The following is a 27,442-nucleotide window of genomic DNA, read 5'->3' as shown; positions in this document are numbered from 1 at the left end:
ATTTCATATTAAGCTGACAAAAAAAAATTCTTAAATTTCTGTCAGTATTACTTTGATAAATAAAATATTTTCACTATAAATAATTACATTTGTTTTAAAACCAATTTCCATTTTATCTAGAAAGAAAGAGATCTAGTAGAAAAAAAGCAGGAGAGAAAAAGTAAATTCTGCAATGATATGTTTATTTTTCTTGTATGAAAAGAATAAATAAATAGGAATAAATACTAGAATCTCAAATAACAGAAACCAAGTGCTTTATATTTATCAGTGTTGTGGACAGGGATATCTAGAAAAGATTGCTCTGTGGCATGCAATATCCTCTTCTTATTCTACGGATGAGTGGCTCTTTTAGAACAAGATTTCCTTTGCCTCATTAAATTGTATGCTACTCTGACTATAAAATTATTTTAAAGGGCACCTGTGCATATTCTGGGATGTAGTCTACTGGCAGAAATCCTAAGTCAATAAACTTGCATTGGAAAACAGTACAGCAGAGGTGCAGGTACACAAACAGAAACAAACAAACAAACAAAAAAACCCTTGTGTTTGATATAACTTTTATTTGGGAATCTGATATTAATCCTAGCTCAAAAAATACCTTTTCGTTGATATAATCTCTACCTTTATGAAGAGGGTTTTCTGGAATGATGACACCAGCATAGATGATGATGACCACCAACATAGTGGGAACTGAAGCCATCAGTGAAACGGACGGAAGTCTGCCAAAAAGCCAGATGCTGCTTCTGAAAAACTACCTCCTACATATTGGCAAGGGTATCCAATATCCATGGGTGTAGAGCTGGCACCGAACTGTACCTGATATGCTAAACCACAGTCTGATTCAAATACATTATTTTACTACTCTTCACTGTTGTCAATAAAAGAACAGTATTATTCTGTTTGCACTTATTAAATTCTCTTTGGCAACTGTTGTTCTTCTGATAAATGCAAGCAAAAAGAAAGTAGATGTGAACACCACACTTTTGGGGAAAGATGGAGTGAATTCATTTAAACTGCATAGGGCATGTGATCCCCAAACCTCTTTGGTTGCTTACAGGTGTAATTTATTTCCTCAATATTTTGACGTTATCCAGGGATAATTGCTGGCACTAGATTTGTCATTAATCAAAGAAAATGAGCAATTTCATAAATTTCTGTTATCTGAGTCACTGACAATTAAAGCTGTTCAGTCTGCTGGATATGGAATGGAAATTTATGAGTATTTCCTGTGCATATAAGAAGAATAAACTTAATCTTTATGTTGTTATTTATACAGAAGGCCTACAGAAAATACTTGTGAAGGAAAATATTAAAAAAAGAAAATAAAATCCTGGACTAGAGAGAACCTTATTTTATTGAGAATGAAACTTCTTTTCAAATAATAATCCCTGGCTACGCCAGGATAATTTTTATAGACATTGTGAAGTGCCTCTTTATCAAACAAATATTGTCCACAAAATATATTGGTCATACTTAATTTCTTTCTTTCATACTCCAACAGCCAGAGCTATTTTTAATGCATCCATGGAAATTTCTTTAAAAAAAAAAAAAAAATCCCTTTTGTAGAATGTATCTTCTATTATTATTGAAAATACAAAATATTTGCTTTGCTTAGCTGTCATGAAAAGAAGCTGCCTGAATTATCAGACTGTGGTAACTACAGTTGTACTTAGTCAGCCTTGGAAGAGCTCAGGTCCATCAGCACAGTATACAATTGCATTGTACTGAGAAACCTTGTAATTTTCTGCAAATCAGAACCCTGCAAGACTGGTGGTGGACACAACGGGCAAAATCTTTTATATTGCAATACACTTAATCAGAGTGATTTCTTGTCACACAGCTGCACTTAAGAATTTTTAAACAAAGAATGAACATTTTTTTCTTATTTAAAAGAGAACTGTTCCTTTTTTTGTCTTATATGGAAGAGAAATGTATCAATTTTCACTTCATTATTCCTGTTGATTTGTCGAAAAAATATTAAATGCATAGTTATAGTGCTTGCTTTTAAACAGCAGTTTATTCTTCATCAGTTTTGATCCGAAAGATAATAAATATCCTTATTTCCACAGAAATTACTTCAATGACTAGAGGAATGTTGAAAACTTTTTTCAGGATTTGTATGATGTTTCTGTAGGCTATAGTATACATTGGACCTTGTGAAAATAAGAATTGGAGAACTGGTGTGGCTACAACAGAAGATACCAGAGTATTACTTGTTTTGCACTGATCTGTGTTCATACAGTTATTTCATTGTGGCAGGCCTACAACAGCAGTCTTCCATCGACAACTCTACACACAGCTCCTTAATAAAACAGATTAAACAAACTCAATGTAAAAGTGATTGATAAATACAGAACGAGTAATTATACAGAGATTTTCTCTTATTTTCTCAGAAGAAACTACTCGCTTACTTGTAGTTAACAAAGACAATATTCCAATGGAGGCCATCATAAAATAATTCCAACAGAGCTTCTAAGAATAAAGCTGTCAATGCTTTTCCATTGCTAAAAAATACAAATTACAGAAGAAAATGGTGTGTCTGCTGCAAAAGGAGGGAAAGCACTCTATTATCAGTGGCCATTTATATAAATCAATTGATAGTGACTGCAAATTAAAGACTGTTGCTGTCATGGTTTTATGATTTTTGATTATTAGTATTCCACATCATAACATCATGTAGTGCACTGGGAGTTAAGGTGTTAATGCTCCAGTTCTGGGCACCTGTCCGAAAAAGAACTACATACCCCAGGGGGCTTTGCAGTCAGAGAGGAGATATAATCCCTGGCAAGGTCACCTGATGTGCTCTTATTCGTCAGGCCCTCCTCCCTGCTGCTCAACTGGACTGCGAATCATACCTCAGTGTTATGGTGAAGCCTACCCACCTTTCAGACACTCTCTCTCATTATATTTGATTTATTAGCTTTAATTCTAATTATATTGTATTATAGTGTGTTATCATGCATTCCAATACTATATTTAGTAAATTAGTTTGTAAGAAATGTACCTAGCTCAAATGATACATGAAAGCTTTGTGTGCTTCTGATAATGTATTACATCTTAATTCCATTGTCTTCTGGCCAGACACAGATTGAGTTGAAAAGAACGTATTTTTCCCTTTCTCACGGAAGTCTCAGTCCTCAAATATGCTGCAGTCAAAATATGCTATAGAAAGGTTCCAAACTTAGCCTGTATATCTAAAATTAATTAAAGATTCCTCATATATTAGATGTGTTCTGGTGTTCTGCATGTTTCAAAGGGAGATCCCATGCACTCCATGGGAGTTGCTTTTTCCACTAAAATAGTTTTGGGTATAGCATGTCAGCGAGCAATGACGGCAGATGTAGCCATGATGAAGGCAGACTAACAGCCGTGGGTGATGACACAGACAGCAGGAAGATGGGGAGTGTTCATACAACTCCTGAGCAAGTAGAGAAGGCCTGACTTGCTGCTGGGAATCAGAGTCAGAAGCAGCTGTGGGATGGTCAGCATGGCTAGGGGGAGCAAGTCAGTGGATGGAGGCTCTGTTAACAAAGACATGGTGCAGCATAGGTAGTAGAGCCCCAGCTCCACCTCCTATGGGTGAAGGAGATAAACCATGCACGCAGGTACCTGACCTTGTCCCATTTCACTATCACCCTGCAGTTGGGCTGCTCCACGATGTACACCTCTAATCCAGAAGCAGGGAAATGTTTTATGTAACTTCTAATTTTATATTAGAAATTGCATATCAGCTCTCCATATCTGCAAGTTTAAAACTGCAGCTTATATTTCATAGTCTTAAAAACTAAATGAATCAAAATGTTGGGGTATGTCCCTGAAGATGTTCCATCGGTAATACTTATGATTTTCTCTTTCTTTATTCCTTTCCTCTTATCCTCCTTTCACCCCTTCCCTTCCCTTCCCTTCCCTTCCCTTCCCTTCCCTTCCCTTCCCTTCCCTTCCCTTCCCTTCCCTTCCCTTCCCTTCCCTTCCCTTCCCTTCCCTTCCCTTCCCTTCCCTTCCCTTCCCTTCCCTTCCCTTCCCTTCCCTTCCCTTCCCTTCCCTTCCCTTCCCTTCCCTTCCCTTCCCTCCCCTCCCCTCCCCTCCCCTCCCCTCCCCTCCCCTCCCCTCCCCTCCCCTCCCCTCCCCTCCCCTCCCCTCCCCTCCCCTCCCCTCCCCTCCCCTCCCCTCCCCTCCCCTCCCCTCCCCTCCCCTCCCCTCCCCTCCCCTCCCCTCCCCTCCCCTCCCCTCCCCTCCCCTCCCCTCCCCTCCCCTCCCCTCCCCTCCCCTCCCCTCCCCTCCCCTCCCCTCCCCTCCCCTCCCCTCCCCTCCCCTCCCCTCCCCTCCCCTCCCCTCCCCTCCCCTCCCCCTCCCCCTCCCCCTCCCCCTCCCCCTCCCCCTTCCCTTCCCCTCCCCTCCCTTTCTCTGTGTGCTCACATCCATTGTTTGCTCTACATAAATGTTCAGCAAGCACTGATGAATGTCAATGGGTCCCATGTTTTCTGCATGGAGGAATTCAGTATACACCTTTGCTTCATATACACTTCCATTTTAGATGTCATTTTGTCAGACTGCTCCTATGTTGCCACCTGTCACATTGCAACAAAATGTAATACAATATTGGTAGGAAGGTTCAGCCTCTACTACCATGCCACCAACATCCACCTCTGATGTCATGAGTCAACATAACAAAATAAGAGACATTACTTTCAGAGCAGCCACTATTGCCTTTGTTTCCATTTTTGAATTGAGACTTAGTGGACAAAAAGAAGTAAGTTACAAAAACTTCCAATTGAATATTTGGACCTGGTTCATACTCAAATGAAAAATGAATTATTACAGCTTTCCATTTCAGTGTACTTATTGAAAGAATTATTCTGTAATAACTAGAAAAGTGCTCACATACTATAGCAATACGGGAAAAAACAAGCAAACAAAGAAAAAAAGGCTACGTTTACTGTTCAGACCTATTAAAAGTTCAATAATAAAGAAAGACTTCTATTATAGTTCCTCAGGCTTTTTCTTGGAGTTCATTTTCTGAAGTAAAACATAATTTTCACACTATTATCATTTTCCAAAAGAGATTTTCATTTCTTTTATGTGTTTTCATTTCCCACTGGGAAGTAGCAAAATATTTAACTTCTGATAACATCAACCTAGATTATATTTTCTTCAAAAAATCCGAAGTATTTGAATTAAATTTAAATTAAAAAAAAAAAAATCTCACATTCTTTGTTTTCTTCGTATTATAAAAATTGTTCTGAATTTCATTCTTTTGTGTAGGTACATTTGCATCCCCCACGGAAGGTTTTTTTCTGGATTTTTCTAATTAATTTTGTTTTGTTTTGTTTTGTTTTGTTCCTCCCCCAGATTTTTCTGAACCTAGAGCTACGTACACTATGACAATCTACAAGCTTTGTTATTTTCCCGTGGTTCCTAGATGGTCTGCTTACACAATTCCTCCTACATGTTCTGCACTGATAATTCTTCCTGCATGTTCTGCACTGATAAACACTTTCTCAACATGTGATGGAGGTCAGCCGGACAATTTAGAGAAGGCAAAAAGAACCAAGTGTTTGGAGGACTGAAGGAAGGAAAATAAGACATACTTCTATATTTATCTTCTCTGACTCTTACTTTTCACAGCAACATTAAGTAGTTGATGTGGACGAATAGCACAGAAAATAGTTATTTAATCTTGTTTCTACCTCTCCCCCATTCGTGGACTCCTTGTAGGATAAATAAACTGTAAATTATCCACCATAGACGTTATAGGAACATTAACTGGAAAAAAAAAAAAAAAATCCTGTTTCATAAATTGTTGATTTGGACAGATATTTGCACAAATTATAGCATAGACACAGTTATCAGAAAATATTTGTGTCATTGCTTCAAAGGAGGTGCTTTTTTTTGTTGTTGTTTTGTTTGTTTGTTTTCTTTTTTTTTTAACCTAATAAGACATTATTTTGCAGTTTGAAAAGTAGTTACCTGCAATATGACAGCAGATTGTGTTGATAATGAAATAATACTCAGGATAAGAAAATTCAGAAGCTCGAGGAAGATGCACAGTAAATATGGCTTAGATTATTTAAATTAAATGAAAATGTTTCACTTATGTTTATCCAAACTTCTTTACTAAATGTAAATACGGTGCAAATCTAAAAGTAAAACCAATATACGTATACAACTTAATTATTTGTCAGATTAATGCATTAAGTAGTTCTGAACAACTTTTATCCATGCAGACTTATGTATGAATAATAAAACAGATGGCCAAATCCTTCTTATAAATACACATAACTGAATTTGTGAATGCAATATCAACTCATAAGTTACTTTAAATTCTATAATGTTATAATGCTGCTTTTTAAAGAAATATGAATTTTCTGATTATCATTTCATGATTCAAATTTCCAGGAAAGATTAGATGGATCCCTGTAATTAAATAAGTGGATATTCCACAGTTATTAAGATGGTAAATTTTCAGTGATGCACAGAATGCAATTTGTGATGTACTTTGATCCATGATTAAGTAAATATTCTATCATCATTTTTGGCTTTATTTCTTTTCCTCCTGGTCATCCTGATGTCCAATTTTTATTAATATTTATCTATTACATGTATAAATGACTTTAATATGTATTATATGTCCACAGAGCTAAAAAATTTTATCATTATGTTTCTCGTTTCTTATGTCAGTCAAGAGTAATGGGTGTGTTTTGCAGAGAATTATAATTACTGGCTTGAGCATCATTTCTATTGCACACGATGCAGAGTCACAATATTTGCTGTGCAATGCCATAAAACATGCAGCTTAGTATTGAAGTAATACTTTGAAACAACAGAAGCTTCTGCTTAGTCCTAGGTATCTTATGGTTATCTCATTGTATGTATCAACTGCAGATTGCTGTAATTGTCCACTTAATAACCACAAGTCAGCATGAGTCTTGTGACCACTACTTGGGCTCAAAATAGTGGCCAAAATTAAATCAGTTGTTTATATATCAAATCATTTATGTTCTGTGTTGCCATCTGTCATCCATATATCAGATGCAAATTTAATTAGTAGGTTATTTTGTCCATAAACTAGGCAAACACTCAAACTTCTGTCATTAGCAGAAAAAGTGTGTAGAGTTGAAATACTATATTTGGAAAGTTTCTGACTCACATTCCCTCAAAATACAACTACTGCCTTACACACATCTCCTTTGATTCTGTATTAGATTGCATACATTCAGCTCGTTTATCCCATACCTTCCTACCTGCAATTGTCTATGAAGGTACTATTGCACTGCTACAGTTTTCCTAGGCATAGCAAGTTACATTTTGATATCTGTAAGCTTTCATATAGCCTGTACTGAAATGATTATCTTACATACGCTATGAATTTATTTTAGTTCTTAAAAGTGGTATTGTCTTTGGGAATTTGACTAACTGCTTGAATAGTTGCTATTAATGGAGTTATGTTGATGAGATCAATGTGAAAAATAAAGAAAATTAGAAAGATGATATTCTTTAGCAACTGGCTGCACAGCAGCAGCACTCTGTAAGTGGAATGAAACACAGAAAAGGGATGATTCTTCATTTCTGTCATTGACTCAGTGAATGGAAATGTTTATTTTAAGGTTACAGCTGACACGAAGCAAGGCAAAGTAGATGTAGACAGGACTGGTAAAGGCATATGCTTTGAATCAACTAAACCGAACAGAGATTTTTTCATAATTTGCTTTGTCTTCCTGTCCAAAATTCTATTATCTTCATCAAAGACCTGAGAATGGCAATTTGAATGTTCTAATACATTTAACACTCCAATTGTCACGGAGTTAACTAGATCAATCTATGCCTGTGACAGGGAGCTGTAGGCCCCTGCCTCCCATGCCCTCCGGCCCCACAAAATGGGAAGGAAGGAAGGGAGGAAAAAACAAACAGCGGCAACAATCTATGGAGGAAAACTTATTTTACTAACTGTGATATCGGAATGCAAGATAACACAATATAATACAATCTAATTGAAATTTAGACTAATAAATGAAATAAGATAGGAGAGAGAGAGTTCCTGAGACCGAGTCAAACTTGAAAAGCTTGGAACATCTAGGAAAGCACCCTCCAGCACCCACTGCCAGGCAATAAGAGACCACCCCACCCGGAAGGGCCAGATCCCATGACTTCCATAATATATAGGGATAGGTACCTGGAATTGGAGCATTAACACTTTAATTCCAGTACATGATGTTTTGATGCGGAATACTGAAAATCAAAAAACATGAAACCATGACACCAATAATTTGTGCATAATCCAAGGGTACTAATCCTGATTCAAACCTTCAGTGCTATTAATAGTACATGTACTTTAAATAAGCAAATCTAGAAAAGTGTACACTAGAAAGTGTAAAGCTTGAGAACTAAAAAGAAAAAAAATGATGACATAACAGGTTATATTTTAGACCAAGTATGGATGTTCTCCACAGAATTTATGTTTGAAGGAAGTATGAAGTTCAAAAGTAGCTGCAAAGATGGGTCTACTTGGACATATTAGAGGTGTGGGTAAGTAAAAGAAAAAGAATGCAAAAAGAAGAGTCAGTGATATGGTCAATACCGTCACGACAGTGAAAAGAAATGGAAAAAAAAATACTGCCAAAGACATATTGTTGAAAAACATCAAAGAGTTATGCATCTTTTATCTCTTTCTCTGTTTCATATGCCTAAAAGTTGTGTTATCATGTATTCTCACTGTCCAAATATGTAAATGAAATCAAAAGCAACACTAAAATCTCTGTGAGACTACCAACAGTAGTTGCCAGTGAGGTTGTGGATGCCCACTCCCTGGAAGCATTCAAGGCCAGTCTGGATAGGGCTTTGAGCAATCTGGTCTGGAAGATGTCCCTGCCTATAGCCAGCAGCTGGAACTAGATGATCTTAAATGTGCCTTTTCTGACCCAAACCATTTTATGATCCTATGATTTTTTTATTCTATTAATTCTCACCTTGTAACGTTCACAGACAAAATTTTACCTTCAGGATGAATTTTCCAATGTAGCTTCTGCTGCTTCTCCTCCCACAGAAATAACTCTATAGATAACTTATGAGCTTTCTAGCTCCTCTTGTGAGATCTTTTGATCTCATCACTATGACAGCAATCAACTAAAGTTACTTTTATCATATTTCTGAAGAAATCATATTTTTGAAAGAAAAAAATCATACTTCTGAAGAAATCAGACTATATTATCTCAGTGATATCTTTCAGCATTAGGTTAGTTGTTAGAGGGAAATTTTTCACTCGGAGGGTGGTGAAGCATTAAAACAGGCTGCCCAGAGAAGTTGTAGATGCCCCGTCTTGGAGATGTTCAAAACCGATTGATGGAATCCTGGGCAGCCTGATCTGGTGCCTGATTTAGTGGTTGGCAACCCTGCCTGTGGCAGGGATTGGAACTGCAAGATCTTTATGACCCCTTCCAACCCAAGCCATGCTATGATTTATAATTGTATGATTGAAGTCTTCAGCTCAAATGATACTATGAAAATTCAATATATATATATATATATATATATATATAAAATTATATTTAATTATATTTAATTATATATATATATATATATAAAAATATAATTTTTATATAGATTGATTATTTTAACTCAGAAAGATACCTTGAAAATTCTAGCAGTAAATCCATGAAAAAGCATTGACATTAGATAGCTCTTAGGTATGACAGCAACAGGTGATATGGAACTTAATGTTTAGAATACATTTCCAAAAATTTTGTTGTGTTTCAGTCTACTTCATGTTAATATTTGCAATAAAACTGAAGACAATAAACTATCAGATGTAATTATTTAAAATGAATAATGAATTATTGCACATTTTAAAGAAGTACTTTTGTCCAGTAGATAGAAAAGGAAAACAAAACTCTCTCTCTTAGATTTCTTCTAGTTTGCTCGTTTTGATTAGTCAACATTATTTTGGGATGGAATCTGAACACACTCCATCCCCTGCTACGTTTTCTTTCTCATGCATGGAAAAATGAAAGACCAAGCCTGCCATGAATATTATAGACAATTTACTGCTTAGAAGGAGATAGACATGTACTGTGACTTGAACAAGTCCTTTATTCCTTTTCTAAAATTGAATACAGAATACTTGTTTATTATGTGTAAGGAGGCTCAATAATTGTCTCTGCAGAAACGATTGCTCATAAAGAAATTTGAAAAGCAAAATGTCTTGTTAGGTTTCTTTTTTTTCACATACATCTCTTCTGTTCATTCACTTTTTGAGAGACTAAATATTTATACCAACTTTTCCTCACAGAAGCATGTTTCTGGGCAAAATAATATTGCCTTTTTAATTATTGCCAATCATTTTACTGATGGCAAGCATGTCATTTTTTTGCCTGTGCTAGTAAATGTTTATGACAATTTTGCACGACTTCTTCATATATATATATATTTTTTTTTCTGTCACATCTTCACGGTGTTTCAGAGAAATTGTATCAGTAACAATTTGCTTGGCAGAAACAGAAGAATGGCAGAACATCAGATAGGAAAATATTAACAAGCCAGAATATAGGAAAACTGTCTAAAAAAGATTTCAGGTTGGATAAAAAAAGGTCTGATGACAGAAACTTCTGGAATGGGCCAGCATATCCTTTGTATCAAAATGTATTATTTAAGATCTTGGCAGAATATTTAACTGTGGAATACATACTCCAATATATATCTAATATTAACACTGTAGTAGGGCTGAGAATAAAGTGGATACTTTCAAAAGATATTTTCAAGGTCTTTTTGAGGGATGATAACTCCAAAAAGAGAGACTGTCACAGCTGACCTAAAATTTAGTGATCTTAATTAAGGAAATCTTCCAGTTAGACTTGCCCTCTAAAAGCCACAATACTGGACGGGTCAATTAAGAATTTCCAGAAGTGTGGAATTTGCTTTTTGTCCTTTAGAAAGTATCATAGAAAGTTTAAGACTTTAGCAATTAAATTAAACCATAAAACACTTAACTCTTCCTTGGTAGGAAATCATTAGGGTTAAAATACAGAATATATTTATATAAGATTGGAAGAAAGGATCTTTAAGTCCTTTGTCTCACTAAGCTGCTGCCCTCATGCAACTGCTTCAGGAAATTCGATTTTTTTTTTTTTTTTTTCAAGGGTTATGAGATTATTATTACAGGATTTTCCTATTCTTCTATGATATGATCATTCAGAGGCTGTGAAACACCCTTTGAAATACTTCTTTGAAAGATGTTGGTGGGTAGGCCCTGGCCAACAGACAGACAGGCACTCACCCTGACAACTCTCATTCCCTCCTATCTGATGTAGGGCCAGTTAAAAATAGAAAGGTGAGAAGATTGGTGCATTGAGTAAAATGGCAGGTCAATAGGGAAACCAAAAAGAAGGCACAAAGAATTTCATTTACTACTTCCTACAGGCAGGAAAATGTGCAACTCCTCACTGGGGAACAGGACTTCAGCAAGCGTTAAGAGCTCCATAAGTTTCATATCTATGTTAATCATTTCTATCTTTCCCTGGGATTTCATTGCAGACCATGCAATTGTATGTTATAGAATATCTTTTTATTCATTTTGAATTACCTCTCCTGACTTTGTCTCCTCTCATTTTTCAGTCCACTTCCAGTCCAGTGGCTCAGGACAATGGTAATGTAGAAGGAAGGGAAAAAACCTCAACACTGTAAATACTGTTAAAAAACAGCAAAAAATACTGGTGTGCTTTCAACTCTGCTTTTTTCCAAAATGTAAATCACAACACCATACAGGCTACTGTGAAGTAAGATAGCTATATCCCAGCTAGATCTAATACAATCTCAACCCAGCATTCCATAGCATTTTTTGTTGTACTGATAATTATTAGTTGCAGTCTTTGCATACCAATGCAATAGATTTTATTTACTCTATAAGAAAATGAGGGGAAGAGAGAGGATGAGAGGAAGTGAGAGAAGAGACTACCCTTAAAATTTTTCTCTCATATTGAAAAAGTTTCTGGACAATATTTGAAATTACTGGATGTCAGGCTGAAAAACAACAGAAGAAAGATTTTCATACATCCGAATATTGAATCTTGGAACTCTGCCAAAAAGTGATATAAGGGCTGAAATTATTAACAGTTCAAAAAATATAAGACAATTTTATGAAAACTAGATGTATCAGATACTTCATACCTAATGGCTTAGACACAAATTAGTGCCACTGAGAAACTCAGTGGATACACCATGTTTAAGGTTATTTTAAAAGCTTAAAAGACTATATGGCAATGTTAAGAACCAGGTACTATGCAAGATTTTTGATGATAGTCTTTGTTGCTGGTCATACATACATACAATCTAGTAGATTACAATGTGTTATAGGCTAGATTTAGAAATCACAAATTCTTTAATTCTAACACTGATTTTTTTCTGAAAAATGCCAAAAGAATTTGAAAGGAATATACTCACACATTATTACCCTAAAAATGTGTATTTGGATAAGGAAACTATAGTCATTTTGTTGAACTTTGTAAACATGCAACAAAGTTAATGCTAGTGACATTATTTTAAAGCATTGAAGGTGACTATTTTGTATTAAATTAATGAACTTAATGGATGAATTTGTGAACTTCACCTAGTGGAATAGACAAATTTTTAAATAAATTATTCTCAGATGACTAGAACAAAATTGCAAATCCAAAATCCAATGAAACCAAAAATGTCCTTCTAGCTGATTTCACTTTGAGATAATCAGTTGATAATCAGAGGGCTGGAACACCTCCCCTGTGAGGACAGGCTGAGAAAGTTGAGGCTTTTCAGCCTGGAGATGAGAAGCATCTGAGGGGACCTTACAGTGGCCTTCTAGTAGCTGAAGGGTATTGCATACTTTTTCCTACTGAAAAGCTGGGGAGGAACATTTTATAAGGGCATGTAGTGGTAGAATGAGGGAAAATGGCTTTAAATGGAAGAGGGTAGATTTAACTAGATATTAGGAAGAAATTCTTTACTGTGAGGGTGGTGAGACATTGGAACAGGTTGCCCAGTGATATTGTGAATGCCCCTTCCCTGAAAGCATTCAAGGCCAGGCTGGATGGGGCTTTGAGCAACCTGATCTAGAGGGAGGTGTCCCTGCCTACAGCAGGGGGATCAGAACTAGGTGATCTTAATGGCCCCTCTGACCCAAAATATTATATGATTCTATGACTCTATCATAAATCTCCAGTAAGGAGTCATAATTGTATTCTACTGGATAATGTTTACTACCATAAATCTTGCATATACTAATATTATATGTTGAATTTCATTTTACTCTGCATGCTGAACCATTAACTAATGTTGTTCAGTAGATAATCACCATCCATTTCTTTATATATATCAATATTCCAAAATCTTAATGATCTAAAAATCATAGGTGACTCCACCTGCATTCCCCAACTTTTTAGAATTTTCTTGATTGCAGGGATCATCCTGGATATCTACAATAATCTACAGTAAAGACTGAAATGATCTAATGAGAAAAGAAATGAGGGGAGTACCTTGTGTGTGTTGGTTTTTCATTTTCAACACGTTTAATCTGATATTAATAAAGCTCCAGAAATTGCTTCTGTTCCCTGCAATTATTTCTTAAGCTTATGTATTCAAACTAGAATGACTTTCTTAATCTAAAGAGCTGCATATATAGATGTCAGCTATATACAGTTAGTTTGTGAAATCTAATGCCTTTTTCCCTAGTGGGAACCTTTTGGTGAAGTTATGTAACTAGATTTAATCTCTGTAAGCTAGTCTCTAAAGTCCATTAAAATTGAATAGAGATTTACATCCCTTCTTTGGTAATTTAATTATCTTCAGGTATGAACATCCTAAACTTATGTTACAATTCAGTGCTTCATTACACAGGTTATTCAACAAAAAAATGTTAAATCTTGATGACTTTGCTTATAGTTTTAATAACAGTTCTTATTGTACTTCTATACAGGCTGATCAGAAGAGAAAAAATAAAAATGAAAAAATAAAATAAACCAGAATAAAATAAAGAAATTTAAAGGCTTATGTGACTCTTCCATTAAATACAGTTTTGCTATCCATACAAAATGCTATTTTCTCTCTGTCAGCAATAGGTTTTTCCCTCCCATCTTATCCTGTGGTGACTGAGACCAATAGTAGAGTTAGACAGAAAAAACATCATAGCACATGTACAGCAGCTTAGAGCTGGAAAAAGTAAACTTGTAATTCTTTAAATTGAATGGAAATGACACCTCGGCAAAACCAGTAGCAGAATTTCTTTCACAAATTTGAACTCACCAGGCAGTAATGTTTCTGTTTTTTGCAATACATTGTATCTGTTTACAAAATGTGTCACTGGTCTTTGTTTAGTATATTTTCTTAATGTCATAGGCTCCCCTAAACTCTTTGCAGTCCTTCATAATGACTCATTTTAAACACATTTTTTAAAAGTCCAGATTAAGAGGGTCAGAATTTTATTCTGCATATGTTTCACTTTGTGCTTGTATGTGAGAATGAATCTCTGAAATGGGCAATGAGAGATATGTCTTGCATTTCTACGAAAGACTAAATTCTTTTGTTCCAATCAGTAGGGCAAGTTCATTTTTCCATCCAAAGTGTTTGTACTCAGGATTAATTTGATTTTAGTGTTTTGCAAATAAAATTAAACTGAAAATTAGAAATTGCTGTTGACTGTTCAATATCTACAAAGCAGTACATTTTAATGTGATTTTGATTCATGTCTCTTTTTTGGTAGCTTATATGATAGATATATTTTTTTAAAAAAAGTAGTAATAAAAAAGGTGCTATGTAAGGTTGCATTATTCTGTTGTAATAGTATGTAAACAGTTGCTTGCATAAAAAATATTGAGAAGAAATCAATAAAAATGAAAGCAACTGAACAGTGGTGATTTGTTTTCTCTATGAATATGAAGGAAACTCACTAGTTATTTTTCACTTCAAGAGCATAAACAGTAGAAAGAAGACAGTGTGATATGAATTTACAGATATGTTGTTTTGTTAGGAAATTAGATATTTTGTTGAATGATTGAACTGTATACATCTATATCACTTAGCTTTGTATAGGTCTTTATATTAATTGCTTGCTGGTGCATTTTAGAACACTATTATGCTTCCAATTTTTTTCCCACTGAATATATGATTATAACTAATAAGTACATTTTTCCACTTTTCATCACGTATTTAGTAAAACTTTGTTGTCTTTTTGGAAACATCTAGTCAGTTTTCAAAATAAAACTGTATGCAGTAATTTTGACAGATCTGAGGAGACTGAGGCACACTTCTTCCTGCATAGCCCTTTTTAAACACTCATCTCTGTCCTAATTCTGGTAGTTGAGAGCTGACTAAAAACCTTGTAAGCACTGAAAAGCTTTAAAATAAATGAGATTGCCAGTAAGCTTTCAAAGATATATTTTGTCATTAGAGAAATTGGTTGAAATGGTCATTTTGCTATACTAGCTAGTGCACTGGGCTCAGAATTTCTAACAAGTTGCTGTGTGAGTGAAATGTATGCAGGTGCTTTACAAAGTAAACAGACTAAGCAAAGTTAGAGAAAGGAGTAACCAACACAATCTCTCCATATTTATTGCATGTTTTCATGTTTCTCATTGGTGTATGTAAACCTGTTTTTCTTTTATAGTCTATTTAATCTTACACAACAATTCCTGAGAGGCAAAGGCATAGAACATTGCCAGTTTACAGAATTGTCCAAAGTGACAAAGAGATTAGTGACCAAAGCCTTTATATGTACTTAAATTCTTTTTTGTGCTTCTTCACCTGAAAGATTTGCCTAAAGTCATGAAGGGAATCAGAGCAAGCAAGTGATTTTATATTCACCTTGTTAGCTCCACAAGCTCTTAACAGACTTCCTTTTTCCCATGATCTGTAACCTCCAGTTGTATCATTTGAGGCTGAGGTCAAAGCATTAAAACATTTGCTTATCATTCAGAGCTATGTTAACAGAATTCAACTGCCTAGATAAAGTAATTGAAAAGGGTCATTAATACTGATGCATGCAATTTTGTCTGCTAAATTGAACAAATATTCATGGACACCTTGCTGAACAACTGTTCAGTTGTAAACGACATATGAATGCATTGTTCTTTGTTCTTAAAATCTGTCACTGCTTCCAGAGATTTTATGGGCAAGGTAGGTTAAAGTCAGTGAGAAGGCAACTGCTGAAGATATTTCTTTGTTGCAATCATGACTACTGTGCATGGGTACCCCATTATTGTTCGCTAATATAAACATTCCTAGTCATATTTGAAATACCTTTCTTTCAAACAACTGTGAGAAGTACATACTGCTTAGCAGTATTTCACCTGCATGAAGCAAAAATTCCTCATGTACCTTTCAATTCTTTATATTTGTTGAAATAACAGACAATCACTAGAACCCTATTTTATAAGAAGTTCAACCAGAATGAAGCTTTGAAGCACTTCTGCTGGTGTGGTCCTTAATGCAGATGGTGAGAGTGATATATATATATTATTCATTAGATTATTATTATTATTATTATTTTTTTTAAAAAAAAAGGTCACATAAGCTACAGATAATCAGAGAAGCATATTATACACCAAAAATTCTCATTAAGCAAGTCCATATGGCTCCGCTTTTGTTTTGCTTTTCTTCCAAAAAATGATTGTAACTAAAAATTTATTTCTCTATTGGTGTTGTTTGCTAATGCATATGCTTCTCACTGTGAACCCGATCAGCATCAGATTTCTGCTTCTAACAAACTGTTTTTCAAAGCTCTTTAATCAAATGCCTCAATATGAATCCATTTTATCATTGCTCATAGGAGACTATCCTTATTGAAAACAGGTATCTCCTGGATAATTTTTGGTATCGTGGTAGATTTTAAAGCCTGTATAGATTATAAAGTTATGGCCAAGAAACTATATAATGTATTACAATTTCAGGGTAGTATTGTTTATGGTGGCCATCTGTATATTTCCTGTTAAAGAGTGTTAAACAATAGGAGCGAAAACCTGTCTAACACAGCAGTGAAGTTCCCACTGAGTTAAGAAATGACAGGATCTTGCTCTCAATTTTTGTCTCTGTTGCCTTTGATGTTATGGAAATGTTCCTGCTTGCTAAATAAGTCTAGAACTGAGTATAACAAATAAAATTTAACTGATAAATTACATGAGATTTAGAAATGTACAGTCATGGACAATCTTATATACTGAATATGTACACTTGTTCCACAGCTTTTCTTAAAATGATGTGCATAAGAAAATACATACAGTATATATAAAAAAAGTATACAGGTAGACTGCATATCTTATTCTAGATAGTGTCCCTGTGGCAGTTGTTATTTTGTTTTTCTCTTGCTATGTTGTTTCTACATAAAATGTTTATCAGCTGCAAATGGTCTACCCAGGGAAGTGAGAGAGGATAAGAGGAAGCAGTGGAGAAGGCCAGTGGTAAGTACTGAATGCTTCAATTTTTTTGATTTATGTATAAGAACACCTTCTACTGATCTTTGTCGGCTTTGAAAGAAAATATGGTTTTGATTTTGCCCTTGAATTTTGAGGAAGTAATTTTCCCAATATGTTGTTGCTGTAAAACTTTTCACAGGCATGGAGTCTGTAGGAAACTTGAAAACTTGCTAATGACAATAAAGCAGTACATTTTACTTCATTATCCTCTGGTATCATTCAAGTAAAAGGTATGGATTTTTTTAATGAGTTTTTACTTATTTTGCCTTTTAATTCAAATAAATCTGATAGTTCTACCACAATCCTAATAGAATACTGCATTGAAATTATTTTAATATTTAGTGATCTGCCTCAGATCAGTGTTTCATAAAAGTTTGCGCATCTGCCTTTAAAGCTTATCCTAGAATCAATCTCAGCAAGTCTCACTGATTTTTTTTTTTTTATTTTTCCATCACCCAGAAATCAGTGTAACCGAAAATTCTGCAATATCTTTAGAAAATGCACTTTTAATAATGTAGATGGAGTAGAAATAAAAGTGCTGTCAGTGACACTTGATATTTCTTTATATATATGTATTACATATTATCATAACTAATAAGTCAAATTGTTCTGGATGCTGTTTTCGTTGTTGTTACTGAGGCGGGGAGGAATAAAAGAAATGATGCTCCAAGTCTTCTTTTCTGCATCTAATTCTTTTAGCTTGACTTCATGTGACTGTTTATAAGCAGACAACATATCTCTTGATTCATCATAGTAAAGTTTATCTGAAGTTCTTATCTAGTACTTAACAGAATCTTCTTACCATTCATGCTTCTGTAAACTAGAGGACTAAAATGTGCCATATAAAACAAAGAAAAGAAGAATTAAAAAATCTATGTTTTGCATATGAAAAGTTGTACTTCTCTCTCTCTCTTTTTTTTTCTTTCTTTTTTTTTTTTTAAGCAAACATTTATACTTCTTTCTTTGCTTTATATCTCTTAAACTGCGATCTTTATTTCCAATGATTCTGCAGTATAATTTGTACTTTTTAAATAAGAGTGTTTGAAATGTAGGATATACACATCAGATTATGTATATGTGAAATAAATCATGAAATCTAAGTATTTTAATTATTTTATTGTAGGAATTGTGTATAAATAATTGTAAATTTATCAGCTTTGTGTCAGATGATGTTTGTATAATTAAACCAAGCTAAAGAATAGGAACTCATTGGAAACAAAATGACAAGATCTTGAATCCAGTTAAAGCATGCTTTGCAATATATTCTAGTGATAAAGAAGACTGCACAGACCCTTTACAGTTAAGTAGCAGAACATGAACCTGCACCTGCTCCTGTTCTCTGTCTCTAAGTCACAAAGAAGAACCCTATCCTAATAGCTGGGGGTTTAATATGACATATAAGAAACTTTTCTTTTAAATTGTGTCTACAGATACAAAGGAGAGAATTAGAAATTCATAAGTAAAAATAGAAAATCAGTAATGCAGTATGCATACAACTTGGTATGGGCAAATCTTGGAAAACCAATTTTATGGTTCCAAGTTCTCTTTCTCCTGCTTTTATTGCAAAATTAATCCAGCTCAATTTCAGATACAGAGCAGTAAAAATGATCTGCATCTCAATATGTGCTTTATCGGAGATAAATTTGTACAGTCCTTCTATAAAATATGTTTTGCTTATTTAATCTTTAAAGGAGTAATGAAAATGAGAAATGAAAGTGAAAACCTGTGAAGAGGCACTCTCTGCACATTTGGCTATGAAGGCTATCTTTGCACACCAAAGTCATATCCCCTAGCAAACTCGAATTTTGCTGGGAACACTGGAAGGAGTTCCTGTGGAGACCAGACTGAAAATATGAAAATCACCAGAAACAAGAAAGTTTGTAATTACTTTATGAAAATGATTATCAAAGATATTCAAAACCATTTGCTGTTCCTGCTTTGTAATGAAAAGTGAACAGTACAAATAAGTGGAGAAAAGCCTCTATGAAAAAACTGGAAGTATGGGAGAGCTCTAAGCATGCTCTCAGCAAACATCTGACAACAAAGCCCACCTGGATTTTCAAAAGCCTTTTTGAAAAAAGGTTTCTCAATAAAAGGACCAATGGCACGGAAATCACTGCTTCATTGTTCCCACGTTGATTGGATAAAACTTCTTCTAATGAAATTATGTATTTTGCATCTTTTTGTTTGGGAAGAACATGGATCAGATCTTCCTGGAAGATATGTTAAAGCACATGCAAGGTGAGAAGGTGATCTCAGACAGCTAGCATGGCTTCACCAAAGTTAGATCATGCCTGCCTAATCTGATGGAGTAACAGCATCAATGGACAAAGGAAGAACAACTGATATAATCAATCTGAACTTGTGCAAGCCCTGAACCTCCTGTACCTAAGCCTGAACCTACTCTGGTGTAACTTAAGGCCAACACTTCTTACTGTATCACTGCTTGAGAGTAGAGGCTGACCCCCCACCCCTCCAAAACCTCCTTTCAGGTCATTGCAGAGAGTGATAAGTCTCTCATAAGCCGCCTCTTCTCCAAACTAAAACATCCCAGATCCTTCAGCTGCTCCCCCCTGTAAGACTTGTGCTCTAGACTCTTCATCACCTTCGTTGCCTCTATGTCTATTGAATTTTCATTCACTTTTCTTCTAGTAAAAACTATAAATTAGAAAGTTTGCAAGAGTGATGATTGTCCTGTGTGTTTTGAGCTTTACATCTCTGTGAAAAGCTAAAATATAGTCAAAAATAGCATACTGAGAAAAGCACAGAAGGTATGGTGTAGTGAAACTTTGATCAGAGTGTAGGTGGTTCTGTAGAACTGAAAGATATGGTTTTTAAAAGAACTTTATGTCAGGAGGAATGAGTTAAAACTGAAAGCATAATTCATGGCAGAAGACATAAAGCTGTATATATCCCAAAGACTGATGGTAATATTTCTACCACATCCTGGATGGAGAAAAAAAATTGAAAGAACTATGAATTAGAATTCAGTTTCAGAAGGATTAGTTGTAGACTTTCTAGAAACAGAAGTAAGCAATGTATAAGTGAGGAATGAAGCCTGCATCTGTTCAGCTCAGTTCTACAGACTTTATGTGCTACTCAGTGCAGCAGACTTTTGTTCAAATAAGAAATGATGAATCACATCCTATAATGCTGTTACAAATATTGAGATTAATAAAAATATTTTTATTTATTTTTAAAAACTATTCATGTAACACATGCAGATAAATTTCTATTATCTACCAGAAAGTTCACTAGCTTATAAATGAGCTGTAAATTAAAACCCTCTCACATTCACGTGAAAAAGAAAACAATTCAAACTGGATTACAATCCAGATAATGGTTGAGAAATTAAGGTCAAAGCTTCAATTACAGACTTAAAAATGTTTTTTGTGATGAGAATTTAAGGCAAACAAAAATTTCATGCAGAATAAGATAATCACTTAGCAAAACTTCCTCAAAGTATAGACAGAATTTTGTGTAAAGATTATTTGTGTAAAATTTGTAAACTAAAATGTTAGTTTTATTCAAAATAAAATTAGTATAGCTTTTGCAGTACGTATACAAGAAGCAACTGCAGAATAAATGAAGATTTGAGATTTAGAGTGGGATGTTTGTTTGGAATGCGTAAGAGGCCAGATGTGTGAAGTTACTTTTGGCTTATTTTTGGCTCTGACATCTTCATTATGTACATTCCTGAGACAGACACATATTACATCGATGGTCTCTTTTACTTTATATTGTTATCAAGATACTTTTATTGTGTTTGACAAATATAATATGTCATTTTTAGAGCAGAGTTAAATTCATAGTGAGTTGTGTATATTTTCAATAGCTAGCAAGACTGTCTCTCCAAGTGGAAAGAATGAAATATTTAGAGATTTACTTTATTAAAAAAAAAAACAATAAGTGAAAAGAAACATCCCTTGAGACTAATCAAGTATCTGTTGAAACTAAAGTTCATGGCCTGATATTCTGTGTCTGAGAAAACAAAAACTGGAACTCTAAATGAAACGCATTATCACTGCTAAACTTGGAACTAAGAGCTGTTTTCATGCCTGAAAGTCTCCACTTTATTTCCTGTAGTAATCTGTTGTTATACAAATTATTGTTATATATAGATGAATTAAATTGTTTTTTTTTTTTTTTGAGGCTCTGCAAAGTCTTACTGCCTCTGTCTGTATCACTACATCACTATAAAACAACAGAATAAGATGTATCACTCAGAATTTGTTTTTTTTTTTTTAAAAAAAAGTTTAGTGCAAAATTTTTTAAAAAGCAAGTTTGGGAGGTTGTTGCTAAATGAAACTATTGTACAAATCACAAGGAAATATACATTTTAAAATTTAAAAACATAATCCACTGATTTTTCCTGAAATGGCAAAAAATGTATTTTTTTAAAATAAATCAATATGAAAATAGCAAAATTAGTTGATACATATATGTTATTTTCAGAAAGGAAAAATGCATCTTCTATTGCAACATGTATGAATGGCTGAAATAAATGCCATCTAGATAAATTCACAAGAAGTGCTGTTGAAATATTAGTGGGACAAAGCATAACTTATGGTTGTAGAGTAAGAATCTACACACCTCTATTTCAAGTGAGAACATACTGCAATGTACATTGAGGAGGAAAAATATTTTAATACATAAAACTGTGACATCTTTCCTGATTATTTTTGAGTTCAGTGCTTATTAAAATGCCCAGTGCTTTGACCTGGGGTCGATTTCTATTGCTCCCAGCTTCCTGGTCTTTACCAAAAGAAGGCTGTGTCCTGTCAGCTGCAAGCCAGGTGTATTATGTGGACCTTCCAGGCATCCTTGGGAGCTTGGCACATTCACATATTGAAGTTCAAGACTGTTGCATCTCTAAGAGTAGGAAATCAGACAAAAGTGGCAGGAGATATATGGATGAGTAAAGAAATCATGGAAAAATTCAAAGGGAAGAAGAAAGTCTGTGGAATGTAGAAAAGTCTCTTGTCACTTTGGAGGGAATACTGTCAGGGCCTGCAGGGATGCAACATGAGAGGCTAAGGCTAACTTGAAATTAAATCCAGTGAAGGAGATAAAGGAAAACAGAAAGGCTTTTTTTTTAAGTGTGCCAATATCAAAAGGAAGACTAGAGAAAATGTAGGCCAGCCACTGAGTGAAATGGGTGCCCTGGTAACAGGGGACACTGAGAAGACAGTTACTGAATGTATTCTTTGCTTCAGTGCCTACTGCAAATACTGTCTCTTGGAAATCCTTGGCCCAGGAGGTGAGAGTCTTTGATTGAGCAGGATCTGGTCAGACATTTTCTTTGCAAAACCAATGAACACAAATCCACAGGCCCTGGACAGAATGCACCTACAACTGCTGACGGAATTGGCAGAAGTGATTACCAAACCACTTTCTATCATCTCTGAAAGGACTTGGAGAATGGGAATGGGGGAAGAAGGAGGATCCAGGAAATTACAGGCCAGTCAGCCTCTCTGCCACTCCTAAGAAGGGGATGGAACAATTTATTCTGGATGTCATCTCCAGGAAAGAGGATGAAAAGAAGGTTACTGGGAGAAGTCAACAGGGATTAAACGAGGGAGAACCATGCTTCAACAGTTTGGTAGCCTTCTATGATGTCATGACCATCTGGGTAAATAAGACAAGAGCAGTAGGTGTTGTGTACCTTGAAGCAATGCATTTGATGCACAATATCTTTGTAATGAAGCTTAGAATGTATGGGGTAGACGAGTGACCACTGAGGTGGACTGAGAACTCAAAGGGTTGTGAAGAATGGCACAGATTCAAGTTGGAGGCCTGTAGCTAGCGGTGTTTCCCAGGCATCAGTACTGAGTCTAGTATTGATGAACATAGGATCATATAATCCCCAAGGTTGGAAAGATCCAAGATCATCCAATCCAATCATTCACCTGCTGCCAATATTTCCCACTAAACCATGTCCTTTATCCCAGCATCTAAATGTTTCTTACCAGGGACAGTGACTCAACCATCTCCTTGGGGATTCTGTTCCAGCGCATGACAACTCTTTAGGAGAATAAATGTTTCCTAACATACAACTTGAATCCCCCCTGGGGCAACTTGAGGCCATTCCCTCTAGTCCTATAGCTAGTTATGTGAGAGAAGAGGTTGACCCTCCACCTCTCCACAATGTCCTTGCAGATGGTTGTAGAGAGCAATAAGGTCTCGCCTGAGCTTCCTCCTCTCCAGACTTGTCATGGAGTTAACTAGATCAATCTATGCCCGAGACAGGGAAGAAGTAGCCCCTGCTCCCCCCCGGCCCTACAAAATGGGAAGAAAGGGAGGAAAAAAACAAACAGTGGCAAGAATCTATGGAGGAAAACTTATTTTATTAACTATGATTTCAGAATGCAAGATAACACAATATGATACAATCTAATTGAAATTGAGACTAATAAATCAAATAAGATAGGAGAGAGAGAGTTCCTGAGACTGAGTCAAACCTGAAAAGCTTGGAACAGCTAGGAAAGCACCTTCCAGCACCCACTGCCAGGCAGTAAGAGACCGCCCCACCTGGAAGGGCCAGATCCCATGACTTCCATAATATATAGGGATAGGTACCTGGAATTGGAGAATTAACACTTTAACTCCCAGTGCACTACATGATGTTATGATGCAGAATACTGAAAACCAAAAAACATAAAACCATGACAAGACTAAACAGTCTCAATTTCCTCAGCTGCTCCCCCTAAGTTTTGTGCTCCAGACTTCTCACCAGCTTTGTTGACATTCCCTGGACCCACTCCAGGGCCTGGACGTCTTCCTTTAGTGAAAGGACCAAAACTGAACACAATACTCAAAGTGTAGCCCACCAGTGCTGAGTATAGAGGATTGATCACTTCCCTACTCCTGCTGGCAACACTATTTCTGGTAAAAGCCAGGATGCCTTTGGCCTTCTTGGCTACCTGGGCATACTGCTGGCTTGTGTTTAGCTGAGCTTTGACCAACACCCCAGATCTATTTCTTCCAAACCATCTTCCTGCCACTGTTCCCCAAGCGTTGCCTGGGGTCGTTATGGCGAAAGAGCAAGACCCAGCACTTATTAAAGAATTAAGTTCAACAAGACTTTGTTGAGCACAGTCTTCATCAGTGACCTAGATGAAGGGATAGAATACACTCTCAGAAGGTTTGCTGATGGTACAATTCTGAGAAGAGTGGTTGACACACCAGAAGGCTGTGGAGCCATTCAACAAGACTTGGACAGCCTGAAGAGTTGGACAGAGAGGAAGCTGATAAGGTTCAAAAAGGGCAAGTGTAGAGTCCTACATCTGGGGAGAAATAGCCACGTGTATCAGTAGAAGCTAATGGCTGACCTGCTTGAGGAGAGCTCTGCAGAGAAGGACCTGGGTGTCTTGATGGACAGCAGGTTGGCCATGTGCCAGCAGTCTGCCCTTGTGTCCAAGAAGTCCAATGGTATCCTGGGGTGCATTAAAAGGAGCATGGCCAGAAGATCGCATCCCTCTACTCTGCTCTGGTGAGGCCACATCTGAAACACAATGTCCAGTTCTGAACTTGTCTGCTCAAAGAAAGAGTAATCTTCAAGCAAGAGTCTACTGGAGGGCCATGAAGATGGTTAAGGGCCTGGAGCGTATCTTCTATGAAGAAGGACTGAGAACTGGGACTTTTCAATCTGGAGAATAGAAGGCTGAAAGGGGATCTCATAACTGTTCGTAAGTATGGCGCTCAAATCAATGGGTGTGGATTCTTCTCATTGTTGAGCAGCAATAAAATAGGGGGCAGTGGGCAGAAACTGGAATAGAGAAAGTTCCATCTGAACATGAGGAAGAACTTCTTTATTTTGAGGGTGACAGAGCACTGGAAGAGGATGCCCAGAGAGGTTGTGGAATCTCCTTCCCTGAGGTATTTAAGACCCACCAGGATACTATTCAATGCAACCTACTGTAGGGAATTTTCTTTAGCAGAGAGCTGGCCTAAAAGATCTGCGTAGGTCCCTTCCATACTCTACAGCTCTGTGATTCTATGAAATCTTTCCACAGAGCAGTTCTTCAAACAACACCCAGAAAACCTGCTGATGGACCAAGAAGAAGAAAGGCTGTTCTATCAATATGAAGTTCAGAAAGTTCAGAAATTAAGTGGAGAAAATGAAATGCGATTGGGACATGACCTCTTCCATGGCACACCTATGGAACATATAATGACCAACAGTGATCAAGATCTCAGTTATACATATCTCATGAGAAAAGATTAAAGTCTATTCAACAACACATTTCTTTTTAACAGTGTGCTCTGCAATTTCACCAGTACTGACAAAAAGAAGTGTTTCCACTACAAATCCACTTATGAATCTGGTTCCCTAGTGTTTTTCTAAAAAGTTTCTATTTACCTGCAGTATAGATCAGATCCTGACTAATTTTGGTTTATCAGATATGGAAAGATCTAATGGAAATATTCATTGATATTCACAATTCACTGGTTACATTGTTTTAAGAAATCAAAAAAAGAATCTGTAACTCTAAATAAGTCATATAAAATAAAATCACTCCCAAATTCCAAGATTTAGTCTTTTTAGGATTTACGTTAAAGCCAGCTTTACCTTAAAAGGCTGTTTTGAAATCTGTTATCAAGAGATGGTACAAGTTACTTTCCCATAATAACAAAACATTTCTTTATTCAAGTTGGAGAAAAACAAAATCTTTTTGTGCTTTGTGTGTGAATTATGAACCTTATGCATGTGAGTTTACTTCTGTAGGATTAAGCATATCTTTTATTGCTTTACTGAACTGGGCTAGAGGCAGTTATACAACATATAATTTAGATATGGCAGAAATAGTTGATATATTTCATATGCCATATTCCTGAAAACATTTGAACTAATATATTTCCTTTTTGCTTACATGACTTTGAGGTTTAATTAATACAAGACAGCTAACCTGGATTTGTACATATAGCATAATTGTCAAGCATCAAAAAAAAAAAAAAAAAAAAAAAAAAAAAAAACCAAACTCATTTTTTTACTTGTTTTCTTGCTTGTTTGTTTGCTTTCCTTCTCCATTTGTTTCTTGCTCTTTCTTCTCTGGTCATTGGTTCACCTTAAATACTTTGTGAGATGGATTTTTTTATAATTATTATTACTAAATGAACCTGTTTGTCTGTTTAACCAGAATGAAAGTGGAATTTAAGTATTATGTATACATATTTTTTTATTTAACTGTCATTACGAAGATAAGTATTTTTCATGCCCATTCATAAAGATTGGTAAGCTACTAGATGCCAAAAAAAAATGGAAATAGGTTATTTATCAAAAAAGCCTCCGAAATTTATCTAAAATCACTTTGGGTTGATGGTTCACTAATGTCCATGGACTCTCAAGCCAGTTCTTTGTGATAATGTAATTAAATCTACTATAGATGTACAACATATCTATATATTATTTGATATATTCTATTAACCAAAAGATATGGTAAATATACTGTAATCAGAAGAAGCCTTAGTGGAATTTGCAAACTGATCATCTATGTAAATCCTTATTTGAAAGTAATCACACATTTGATATGGCACCAATAAATAATTTGGATAAATTTTTCTATTCTTCTTCTGAAAAAAAAAAAAAAAAAAAAAAAAAAAGGACGGAAAACAATGTTGCCATAACTACATGGTATCCTTCACCTTAAATAAGCAGTGGAAGAATTATGAAGACTTCTTTGATCTTTGAAATAAAAAGAAAGGATGTCATCTTTTTACTTCCAAATGACCCTTAATGAAAAAAATATAATAATAATAATCCAGATCTGAATCAATAAAAGGAGACTGAGAAGAGACAAGAGTGAACAGGACTTACAGGACTTGATAGGTTCCTACTTCTCTTATCTGCACCTTCTTCAACAAGGGAAAGAAGGACTCAGGAAACTACAGGCCACTCAGACTCACCTCTTGTTCTTGAGTAGGTCATAGAACAATTTATTCTGGATTTAATTTCCAGGATAGTGGAAGAAAAGAAGGTAATCAGGAGTAGTCATCCTGGGGAAGGGAAATCATGC

The 27,442-nt window shown here is 35.5% G+C and overlaps 1 long non-coding RNA gene across 1 annotated transcript; it reads right to left on the bottom strand.

Moving 5' to 3' along the window:
• Positions 1 to 4,422: 4,422 nt before the first annotated feature.
• LOC149918536 (uncharacterized) lies at positions 4,423 to 27,442 on the bottom strand. Its single transcript, XR_016465552.1, has 3 exons — positions 27,333 to 27,442; positions 5,688 to 5,763; positions 4,423 to 4,568 (listed from the first exon to the last, which is right to left on the bottom strand). It is a non-coding gene; the product is annotated as an uncharacterized LOC149918536 (long non-coding RNA).

The sequence above is a fragment of the Phasianus colchicus genome, chromosome 3 (genome assembly GCF_987193195.1).
Source record: "Phasianus colchicus chromosome 3, bPhaCol1.hap1.1, whole genome shotgun sequence".
NCBI classification, from domain to species: domain Eukaryota; kingdom Metazoa; phylum Chordata; class Aves; order Galliformes; family Phasianidae; genus Phasianus; species Phasianus colchicus.
The sequence above is the reverse complement of the archived record's forward strand: the minus strand, read 5'-3'. Positions and strand labels throughout refer to the sequence as shown.